Genomic DNA, 8297 nt, shown 5'->3' with positions numbered 1-8297 from the left:
TGTAAGTTTGTGCGAAGAAATGGAGGGACTAATTAAAAGTTACAAACCAAAAGATAAATCTAAGAAAAGAGGGCAAAAAAGAGAACGAGAAGTGGAAGTGCTAAAACTCTTCAGAACGGAGGGGGAAAGGCTGAGGATTGATTACAAGCGAGGAAAACACTAAGGTGCTGGAGAAACAGCCTGTTAGAGAGAGAGAAGGGTACGGTGAGAAGCTGGCTTCGGCTCCGTACCCGGATGCGAAAGAAACAGAAAACCCCCCTCCCTATAATGAGGAAGGAACCCCTAAGCAGTGCCCCCTACTGACGGGAACAGTAAACATGCAGGGAGAAATACAGTTTTGGGATAATGAGGAGGGAAAAAAAACAATACGAGGAGGAAAAAGCGGCAATATGGAAGGAGATACTGGCAGAAAGGATAAAGATAGAACAGGTACAGAGAGAAATGGAAGAAGGGATTGAACAGATGAAATACTTGAGAGAGGAAAAGGAGTATGAGGAGTATCAGTTATAGAAGAGAAATAAACAGACTAGAAAAGAAAGTGACTCATCGGAGGAGCAAGAGTTAAGTGGAAAGAGAGAGGATACGAGAATATGTGGGGAAAAGGTAGGAGGCAGAAACCAAGAAGAGAAGAAGGAGGCAGTAGGGGAGCGACTTGCGGAAGTAGAGAGAGAGCTAAATAAGATACTGAAAGGGGATTGCCAGGAGAGATGCGAAAAATACTCTAGGAGCCAACCAAGTATTGAATCAAGACAGAAAGGGAGGACTCCACAGGAAGAGCAAGACCCCGGAGACATTTGTGTGGGAGGCAGTAAAGACATACCCTGAGGCAGTTGGGGAGTCAGGTGAGGAGGAGAGCCGGGGCAGGTGGGAAGAAGGAGGAAGAATGATGCCGTTGTTAGTTAAAGGATCAGGACAAGTGCAGTATATCCCCTGGGGATCCCAGGACCTAGAAGGGCTGAAAAACACTCTGCCCAATTTACATGAAGGAGCAGGGAAATGGATTAGAGCCTTTGAAGAAGAAACAGCGGGACGATTACTGGCTATGGGAGATTTGAAGGCACTGTTGATAAGGTTGATGGGAACCTCCAAATTTAACGAACTAATGGAAATGGTTGGCATAGTAAACTCGAACGTCCCGAGAACTGATGGAGACGGGTTTGACAGAGTGAGGCAGAGGGTATGGCAGGCCCTCAGAAAGCTTTATCCACCTAGTGGACCACAAAGCCTTAAAAGGGGACACTTTTAAGTCTCCACTGGGAGACACTGAAAACCCAGCAGCCTACGTAGAAAACCAGTTGAAAAGGTGGTGACTGGAGACTGAGCAAGAGGTGGAGAATAGCTTATTTATGACCTTACTGTTCCGACATAGCATTTTGGATGCAATGCCTCCACAAGTAAAATCCAAATTGCAGGAAGTTGTTGGGCTGACGTCAAAGACCCTACAAGAATTTAGAGACCACGTAGTCCATGCGGTTGAGAAATACCGGAAAGACAAACGAAGGTTGGCTGAGCAGCAGGAAGAGGTGCAAAGAAAGTTAATACAAATGCAGCTCGAAGAACTCAAAAAGAAGGAAAAAGAGAAAAACAAAAAGATGCTGCCAGCAACCACCAGTTCGAGTACAGCCATCGAACTGGACAACACACTGTTATATGGAGGGACCGATCATACTGTAAGACAAGGGCTGGAAAACCCCATGCCAATAAATGTCTTTGAGGGAACTTTCCCACAAATGCCCTATCAGGAACAGACTAAATTCAAACAGCCCAGACAGGACTGGAAGTCCCAAGGAGGGGGACAGAGGAGCTATGGGCAAAAGGGACCAGTGAGGAAACAGTGGGAAAGAGAGGTAGAGAGATTGTGCTGGGAATGTAATCAGCCAGGCACATGAGAAGAGATTGTTCGTTTATACTATGGCCTGTCACACACCAGCAGGAACCGATAAGAAGGGAACTAAAGTTTAGCCAAGGACCAGCCCCCACAGGACCAAGCGGACCTGTGGACCCCTATGCGAGGTATTAGGGTGCCCCGAGAACTTGAGTGGGAAGGGACATTACCCAATGATAACAAGGGAGGCAGATGAGGAACCATTGTTCAGGTTTTGTTAGAAGGGCAACTGACACCAATGATGATAGATACTGGAGCCACGTACACTTGCGTACAGCCACAGTATGCCCTTCACCTTCCCATGTCAGGAAAGTTTATTAAGACGGTAGGGTACTCGGGGAAAACACAGTTGACACAGTGCACGGCTCCAGTGCGGTTGAGAATGGGAAATAATGAAATTGTTTTGCCGGTGATAGTATTTCAAGGAACTCCGATTAATTTGTTAGGCAGAGATGCCTTATTGAAACTGGAATTAAAATTAGAATGCACCAGAACTGGACTGAGTGTGAAAAGAGCAGGGGCTCAATTGATAGCGCAAGAAGACAAGAAGGCTAATGTCTTTTGGATAGGAGACATCGCAGATCAGATTCAGGAAACCTGGGAAAAATGGAAAAAGGGCGTGCAGGCTATATTACCCAGGGCTGTAATGCCCAAATCTGAGCTACATTGTACAGTGATTTTTGACGAGACTCAGAACAGGGAGTTAGAGGAGAGATGACACCTGGAGGTATGTACCCAACAGCACCTGGAAGGGGGGGCTGTGATAATTGGAAAGCAAGGGGCAGCTTTACAAGTTAAGTGGAACACCTTTTTAGAAAAATGGTACAGGATACCGGAGGCTGCGCCCCACGTAACTTTATTGGTAAATAAGGGATATCAGTCTAAAGACTTAGGACCTTTAGTTAAGAGTGCTGAAACCGTAACAGTGTGGAGGAAAATCACGCCAGAGGTGTGGATATCAGAAGACAACAATTGTATTAAAATAATGGTAAGTGTAGATATGGTAGGGACAGTGAGAGAGGTCGAAATAACTCCCCAACCACACATGCCCTTGCTGGGAAAGGAAAGAGGCCAGCAGAAAGATAAAAGGTTAGATGAGTTGCCGTCTATTCTGTGGTCACAGCATGACACGGACGTAGGGAAAATAAAAACAGCTAGTCCGGTGGAAATAAGGCTGAAAAAAGGAGCAATTCCACCCAGGAAACCACAATACCCACTAAGACCAGAAGCAGAAGAGGGAATAGCATCGACAGTGCAGGGGTTGCTTGAAATAGGAGTGCTTAAAAGAACAAACAGTCCATGCAATACCCCGTTGTTGCCGGTCTTAAAAGCAAATAAATCTAAGTGGAGATTGGTGCATGATTTCCGAGCGGTAAATGATGTGGTAGAGGACTGGCCAGCGGTAGTCCCCAACCCACAAACGCTTTTGACTAATGTTCCACCAGAAGCAAGTTAATTTTCAGTGATTGATTTGTGTTCGGCTTTCTTCAGCATTCCTCTAGACGATCAGTGTCAGTATTTGTTTGCATTTGCTTACAGAGGTGCTCAGTATACCTATACCAGAATGCCGCAAGGATTTAAACATTCATCACACATTTTTAATCAGGTATTGAAGGCAGACCTAGAGGGCATACCATTGGAAAGTACATTGTTACAGTATGTGGATGACCTGTTGATTTGCTCCCACAGTGAGGAACAGTGTAAGCAGGACACTATAACTCTGTTAGAGAAATTAGCGCGCAGAGGACCTAAAGTATCCAAAAAAAAACTGCAATTTTGCACGCAGCAAGTGGAATACTTAAGCAGGGTAATATCCAAGGAAGTGAAGGCGATAGCACCAGATCAGATTGAGGCAATAACTAAGGCCCCCAAACCCCAGACCGTAGGGCAGATGATGACGGTTTTGGGAATGGCAGGGTACAGCTCAGATTGGATAGGAGATTATGCTGAGATTGTGGCACCTTTGAGAAAGATAATGAAAGAAGCAGGAATTACAAATTTGAAGAACGGCTTACAGTGGAATGGAGAGGCGGAGATAGCTTTCAATACTATTAAGCAGGAATTGCATTCAGCACCAGCATTAGCTTTGCCTGACTACGAGAAGGTTTTTCATTTGTATATATCCAACGGACAGGAGGGTTATGTCACAGCGGTTCTAACACAAGAGACAGGCACAGGAAAAGCAAAGCAGCCGATAGCATACTACAGTACGAGACTAGATGAGGTGGTACGGGCGTATCCACCCTGTTAACATGGATTGGCGGCGCTGTACTATGCATATGAAAAGGCATCATCTGTAAGCCTGAGCTATCCTGTGACTCTGTACACACACCACAAAGTAGCAGAATTGCTAGAAAGGGGAAAATCTATGCTGACGCCAGCCAGGATAGCAGCGTATCAGATGCTATTGACATTTCCAGACATAACTATACAGTGATACACTACCAGTAATATAGCCGATTTTGTCCCTTTGGACTATGAAGGAGAACCCCATGATTGTGTAGGGAAGACGATGGCATTTACCAAATTGAGAGCAGATTTACGGTCAGAACCACTAGAGGAGATAGATAAAAAGGTTCTGTTCGTAGATGGCTCTTGTTATAGGGATTATGATGGAAATCATGCAGGATTCTCAGTGGTGCAGCAGGATCAGTCGAGCTATAAGATTATTAGGATGGAGTCCTGTCCCCAACCGTGTTCCGCCCAACTAGCAGAACTCAAACCCCTGACAGCTGCGTGTGAAATGATGAAAGGTGAGAAAGTAGATATCTATACTGATTCAGCATATGCTCACGGAGTATGCCATTTGTTCAGGGCAGTGTGGAAGCAGAGAGGTTTTAAAAAAAGTAGCGGAGATCCCATACAACATTGTCAGCAAATTCTAGACTTGATAAAAGCCATAATGAAACCTAAAGCATTGGCTATAGTAAAATGCCAGGCACATAAAAAAGGAAACGATGTAATAGCAAAGGGAAATCAAGCTACAGATGAGGCAGCTAGAAAAGCGTCTGGATGTACGTCAGCCGTCATTGCCCCCCAGGTAAGCCTAACTCCAGAACCTGACGTAGAGGACCTAATTGAAATACAAGGTAAGGCAACTTTGGCAGAACAGACAATGCGGAGAAAAAGGGGGGCCAAGCAGAACCCGGAAGGCCTGTGGAGCACGGAAGACGGTTTGTTGGTAGGGCCCACCCCTCTACTGACGATTCTGATTTCAGAAGCACATGGGATTGACCATTGTGCAAAGGGGGAAGTGATAAGGAAAATAAAGAAGGATGGTTTTTGGTCACCTTATTTACAGGCTTCAGTGGACTTTGTCTTATCACGGTGCGAGGTATGTGCACAAAATAATGTTCGGAAGGGAATTACAACCCCAATAGGCCACATTCCCGTACCTGAAGGACCATTTAAACATTTAATGATCGATTACGTAGACATGATAAAGACAGTGGTGAAATTCCTGACAAATGAAGTAATCCCCAGGTTTGGAATACCTACAGAAGTTAGCTCAGACAATGGTTCAGCTTTTATCCAGAAAGTGGTCAAACTTGTACTACAGGCGCTGAGGATAAAGCAAAGGTTTGGATGTGTATACCACCCTCAGTCGCAGGGCATGGTAGAGAGAATTAATGGAACCCTGAAAGCCAAATTAAACAAAATTTGTGCAGATACTAAACTTAATTGGGTCGATGCTTTACCGTTAGCATTGATGAGTTACCGCATGCAAACCAATCGAATAACATGCCTGACACTGCACGAGATGCTCACTGGGAAGCTATCATACCTGTGATAGGGGTAAGCAAAACTGTTGAATGGATAAACTATATATACTATAATCAACAGAGGTTCATCAACTACACCGATGATGCACTGGAGGCCTTAAGGCAACAGCTAGATGCAACTAGCAGGGTGGCGTGGCAAAACAGGTACTGGATTGGCTTTTGGCAGAGAAAGTGGGTGTGTGTGTAATGTTTGGAGACCAATGCTGCACTTTCATACCGAACAATACTAGCCCAGAAGGGTCTTTCACCCGAGCAATGGATAAGTTAAGGAATCTGCGGATGGAGGTCCAACAGAATGCAGGGTTCGGACATCAGTTCTTTGATTGGTTAGAAAGTAGACTCGGAGGATGGGGAGCATGGATGACTAAAGTAGCAATAACTGTCAGTATTGTGTTGTTGAGCTGTGTGCTTGTGCTGTGCTGTTTTCTTCCTTGTCTCAAATCTCTTGTAGTGCGTGCTGCAACCAAACAGTTTCCGATGCTCGTGACGATTGCTGAAGCTGGCGTAGTGGAGACAGAAACACCGGAAATGTATCGTTACAGCCTACAACACCTGCAGGATGAACAGGAGCAGAACGACAGTGTGGGAGTAGATTGTAAGGGCTTTTGAGTCTTTTTCCCTGTCTCAGGTACAAAGGGACAGGTTTTTGGCTCAGCGGCCCAGGGTAACAGGGAGAGAATACTTTGAGGTCTTGGCGCAGGAAATTTTAGTTTAACCCGAGATTTGGGAATAAGTGCTTGAGTTTATTGGGGTTTTTGTGCGCAGACTCTTAGTCTTCTCTCTGTGTGAGTGTGAGACCCAGAGGGGTCTCAAAGGGGGAATATATTGGAGAATATGAATATTATGGAGTATAAAACTTTATGGAGTATAAAACTTAATGCTAAAAACTATGGTGTGTTGGTATATGCTAGGGAGTAATTGAATGTAGAGACAATATGTGTTAATGAACAGTAACTCAGGGATCTTTGAACATGTCGGCTGTGTAACTAAAGCAATGTAGAGACAATATGTAGGGATATTTTGCTTTGAACATGTCTGCTGTGTAATTAAAACTATATAGTCGACTAGAACAAATAAGTCAATAGGTAAAAACAATAGTAAGTGTGATATGCACCGCTTGGATATGTTAATGCAGCTAAACCAGGTTTGCTTTAAAAAGCGGCTGTATCCGAGAATCGGGAGGCATTCAGCGACTAGCTCAATGACTGTCTCAACTTTGATTTGCAAATTAAAGTTTAACCCTTCTTGAAGAATTTTCTGCGTCTCCTGGTCATTTGAAAAGCACGAAAAACCACGACAGCCCACGCCCAGGATTACGGCTGCACAGGTGGAAGGTCAACTGAGGAAGATCTGTACCAGCAAGGCGGCTGGACCGGATGGAGTTTCCCCACGATTACTGAGGGCCTGTGCGACTGAGCTGGGAGAACCACTACAGCGCATCTTCAACATGAGCCTGGAGCAGAGAAGAGTACCCAGACAGTGGAAAACATCCTGTATTGTCCCGGTACCGAAGAAACCACAACCAAAGGAGTTGAATGACTTCAGACCTGTTGCCTTGACGTCGCACGTGATGAAGACCATGGAGCGGCTGATAATACAGAATCTGAGGCCACAAACCAGGCACGCCCGGGATCCTCTACAGTTTGCGTATAAGGAGAAGGTGGGAGTGGAGGATGCTATCACGTATTTGCTGCACAAATCACTCTCTCACCTAGATGGGGTCAGTGGTGCTGTGAGGATTACATTCCTTGACTTCTCTAGTGCCTTTAACACCATCCAGCCCAAGATCTTAAGGCACAAACTAACGAAGATGGGAGTAGACTCTCACATGGTGGATTGGATAGTGGACTACTTGACAGATAGACCTCAGTATGTGCGGTTGGGAGACTGTAGGTCTGACACGGTGGTCAGCAGCACAGGAGCACCGCAGGGGACCGTGCTCTCTCCGGTCCTGTTCACCCTGTACACATCAGACTTCCAATACAACTCGGAGTCCTGCCATGTGCAGAAGTTCGCTGATGACACGGCCATAGTGGGGTGTGTCAGGAATGGACAGGAGGAAGAGTATAGGAAACTGATACAGGACTTTGTGATATGGTGCAACTCAAACTACCTGCGTCTCAATATCACCAAGACCAAGGAAATGGTGGTGGACTTTAGGAGATCTAGGCCTCATATGGAGCCAGTGATCATTAATGGAGAATGTGTGGAGCAGAAGACCTACAAGTACCTACAAGACCTACAAGTATCTGGGAGTACAGTTAGACGAGAAGCTAGACTGGACTGCCAACACAGATGCCTTGTGCAGGAAGGCACAGAGTCGACTGTACTTCCTAAGAAGGTTGGCGTCATTCAATGTCTGTAGTGAAATGCTGAAGATGTTCTATAGGTCAGTTGTGGAGAGCGCCCTGTTCTTTGTGGTGGCGTGTTGGGGAGGAAGCATTAAGAAGAAGGACGCCTCACGTCTTAATAAGCTGATAAGGAAGGCGGGCTCTGTCGTGGGCAAAGTACTGGAGAGTTTAACATCGGTAGCAGAGCGAAGGGCGCTGAGTAGGCTACGGTCAATTATGGAAAACCCTGAACATCCTCTACATAGCACCATCCAGAGACAGAGAAGCAGTTTCAGTGAC

The sequence above is a fragment of the Hemitrygon akajei genome, unplaced genomic scaffold (genome assembly GCF_048418815.1).
Source record: "Hemitrygon akajei unplaced genomic scaffold, sHemAka1.3 Scf000092, whole genome shotgun sequence".
Lineage (NCBI taxonomy): Eukaryota > Metazoa > Chordata > Chondrichthyes > Myliobatiformes > Dasyatidae > Hemitrygon > Hemitrygon akajei.
This window is presented reverse-complemented; position numbering follows the sequence as displayed.